General features: G+C 35.2%; 1 pseudogene; it reads left to right on the forward strand.

The window, feature by feature from the left end:
- The first annotated feature begins 1,084 nt into the window (after positions 1–1,084).
- Positions 1,085–2,440, forward strand: LOC133761975 (septin-7-like; annotated as a pseudogene).
- Positions 2,441–3,848: the final 1,408 nt, after the last annotated feature.

Here is a 3,848-nt window from a genome sequence, read left to right on the forward strand (position 1 = left end):
TTGTCAGTCCTATTTTAATGGAGCACTTAGAGCAGATTTTATAATTATGATTACAGGCTCCATTCAATCCACTGATACAAATATCATAGAAGACAAGCTCAATGATAGGGCTTGATGGCAATCCATCATGGACTCCCTAGGGCTTCAATTAAATTCCACAAACATTTATCAGTGCTAAATATATGGCAGTCTTGGGTAGGTATTAGCAATATGTTGTCCTCAAAAAATGCACAGGATAGTTTACATGGCCCTATTAATCAACTTATTGGGTACAGAGATTCAACTAGCTATTAATTCATCTAACTGTGACATAATTTGTAAATCTCACTTTACCTATAGACCTATTCTTAGAGATACTTTGATACATAAACTATGTCTTTAAGATTTATATAATCTGCCAAACTAAAAATGTTTACAAGAGATATTAAGATAGACTTTAATGATTCATTTATAATAAAACCACCTCCAGGAGGATGTACAGTTCACACTACAAAGGCCTTTGTTTGTTCATCAAGTCCTTCAACTATGCTCATATGTCCAAGCAGCTTGGACAAGTTACTAATTAAATTTCCTAACCTAAATTCTTTCTTCACTTGTAAAACATAAATACTAAAGAACATACCTCAGAAAATTGTTTGGCAGATAAAATAGCATATTCTCTGTCTCAGATCTGGTTCCTTGGGAAACCGATTCTTAGCTTCTAAGATTTGCATGCAAGAGGTTAATTGGAAAACTTCCTGAGAATCAACATCTGTGGAGATTGTGGCTCACTTTCACAGAGTGAAGGCTGGGTAGAGGGGAAGCTAACAGCTCGACAAGTGAAACACAAGAAGCAAAAGATTGTACAAGGAGCACTGAACTGGATATCCTAAGGTGTCTCCATCAAAGAAAGAGGAAGTTTTTTGCACTGTTGCCTAGACCAATCAGCCATTGGATGTAGGAAGTGCCCCAGGAAGGAGGCATAGCCTTGGTTGGGCAACCTTCCGGGATTGAGAATAATACTGGAGAAGGACTCAACTTGAGCTGTCAACACTGTTGTCACAACAGTGTTCACTACAGTGATTGTTAAAACTCTGCTTCCATCAATAGCAGCACCATGGTAGCTCAACAGAGGAACCTTGAAGGCTATGTGGGATTTGCCTATCTCCCAAATCAGTGAAGAGAGAGTTTGAATCCACCCTCATGGCAGTAGACATTAGGCTGAATATAGCTGCACTGTCCACAAATCCAAGAACACTAAAACCGATCTTGCTTTAATATTTTTGACTTAAAAACTGCAGGCTATTCCTTATGCGCTAAGCCCTCATTTTGAGACATAAACTACAGTGAATTTGGACTGGGAAATTCCACATTAATCAACCCGTTATTCCTCACAGATTTTTATTCTCCAGAGTATCCAGGTCCTTCTCACAGAATAAAAACAATAACCTGTACAGGAGGAACAATCCAAAGTTTTAATCAAAGAAGGTGGTGTTCAGTTGCTGCCTGAAATAGTTGATACCCCAGGATCTGGAGATGCAGTGGGTAACAGTAATTGCTGGCTGCCTGTTATCAGCTACATTGATAGTAAATCTGAAGACAATCTAAAGGAAGAATCTCAAGTGAACAGAAGCCAGATGCCTGATAACAGGGATCAGTGTTGTTTATACTTCAATGGCTTCAATGGACTGAAGCCATTGGATATTGAGTATATGACATATTTGCTTGAAAAAGTGAACATCACCCATTTATTGCTAAAGCAGACACACTCACATCAGAGGAATTCCAACAGTATAAACAGATAATGAAAGAAATCCAAAAACAAAAAATTAAATATATGAATTTCCAGAAGCACATGATGAAGGAGAAAATAAGCTTGATAAGCTTGTTAAAAATATAAATGACCATTTACCTCTTGCTGTGGTAGGCAGTAATCCTATCATTGAAGTTAAAGGGTCAGAGGAAGGCAGTATCCTTGGGCTAGTGCTAAAGTTGAAAATCATGAACACTGTGATTTTACTGTTCTAAGAAATATGGTGATAAATACTTGAAATATGTTACTAATAATGTTCATTATGAGAACTACGGATGCAGAAAAGTGGAAGCTGTGACTTACAGTGGGGTTGATAACAACAAAAATAAAGGGCAGCTTACTAAGAGACCTCTGGCTCAACTGGGAGAAGGAAGAAGGGGCGTGTAGCTAAGATGAAGAAAACGGAGATGGAGATGAAGCAGGTGTCTGAAACGAAAGTCAAAGAAAAAATTCAGACTGGAGGACCCTGAAGCTGAGGTCCAACAGCTCATGAGCAGAGGAAAAAGAATTAGAGGAAAAATGTCATCAGTGTGAGGATGAGAAAGCAAACTGGGAGCTCAATAACATGTTTTAGAACAGAACTCTTTAAGAACCTTGGAAAAGGACAAGAAGACAATGAAGGTCTTTCTCTCTGCTGACCACCAGTGAGGTATTAGCTGTGAATATCCCCTCTTGGACATCAGTGTTGATTGGATCTGTCTGAACAGTTTGCAAGAATTTTAAACACAATGATGGATTTAACAGTAGGACAAAAATTATTTTCTTTTGCTGTTCTTGATGAAAATTAAATTACCTTAAATAAGTACCTTTGTTTTTTTATTTTTAAAATTAAACAGATATCTTCAATTTAATGCAAGAGAATATTTTACTGTTGTACAATCATGTTCTGGTGGTTTGACTGTGGACAGGATATTCCAAAATGAAAGGATTCGGGAAAGTTTTCACTGAGGATTAATTGGCATAATTTGACGCAAACTACGCTTCTCTCTGATAATTAGTGCAGCATATACAACAGTGTAATTTAGTCTACCATCGTTAACTCCATTTTTTGACACTTCCAGGGTTTAAAATACACATTGAAAAAAAGTCCATTTGTTTGCAGTGCACCTACCACTTTTGTATAAAAATCTTTCTTTCTTTACTTTGGATTCTTTAAACATATGTTATCCTCATTTACAGCCCTTTTTTGCCAGCATCTCATTAATGCTTCATTCCTGAAATAATATTTAATTTAGGTATTTTCCATGTATTGGCCCTGTAAATTAGGAAGTAGCATCTTTCAAATTGTAGGAACCAACAAGGAACTTCTCCTTTTACTTTATTTTTACACTTTATGGTAAGTAGCATGGGGAAAATGCATTTATAGATCATTTCTGGGCAAAAATGTGAAGCTAATGATGATCTATTTTTACATATGTGTACTCTTTTTATTTGACTAGCTTTGGGGAAAATGGTCTCTTGAAGAGAAAAAAAAAAGCCATCATTCAGCATTTAGCTATATGCCTATATTAACTTTTTCTATTTTTTGGCTTTTATTGTAAAAAAATTCACATAATAAACAATGTTGTGATATAAAACATAAATAAAACACCACTTACATGTTAACTGAATCATGCGTATTAGCTGTTAGCATCATAATTATTCCTTTGTATCTTAATTTTTTTACCAACCTTTTTAGTCCTGTTTGGAATTTTTCTTTGATCTTCCATTCAGAACTTATTCTAGGGAGTTCATTAATTTATTCTCATTTTTCCTCTGAGAAAATTATCCATTTTACACCTGTTTTGTTATAATTTATTTACAGCACACTACACATACTTAAAATCTACAAACTAATGAGTTTATCTCTCACACAAAAACATGCATACATGTGAAATCATAACCACAATCCACATACTGAACATTTCGATTACTTCTGAAAGAAAATTCATGCCTTTTTGTCACTATGCATTAGTTTGAATTTTTTGAGATTTTATATTAATAGAGTAATGCAGTATATATTTTTTTGGGTAAGGATGTCCATCTTTTTTTAAATGAGCAAGATTATTTTGATATT

The sequence above is a fragment of the Lepus europaeus genome, chromosome 1, assembly GCF_033115175.1.
Source record: "Lepus europaeus isolate LE1 chromosome 1, mLepTim1.pri, whole genome shotgun sequence".
NCBI classification, from domain to species: Eukaryota; Metazoa; Chordata; class Mammalia; order Lagomorpha; family Leporidae; genus Lepus; species Lepus europaeus.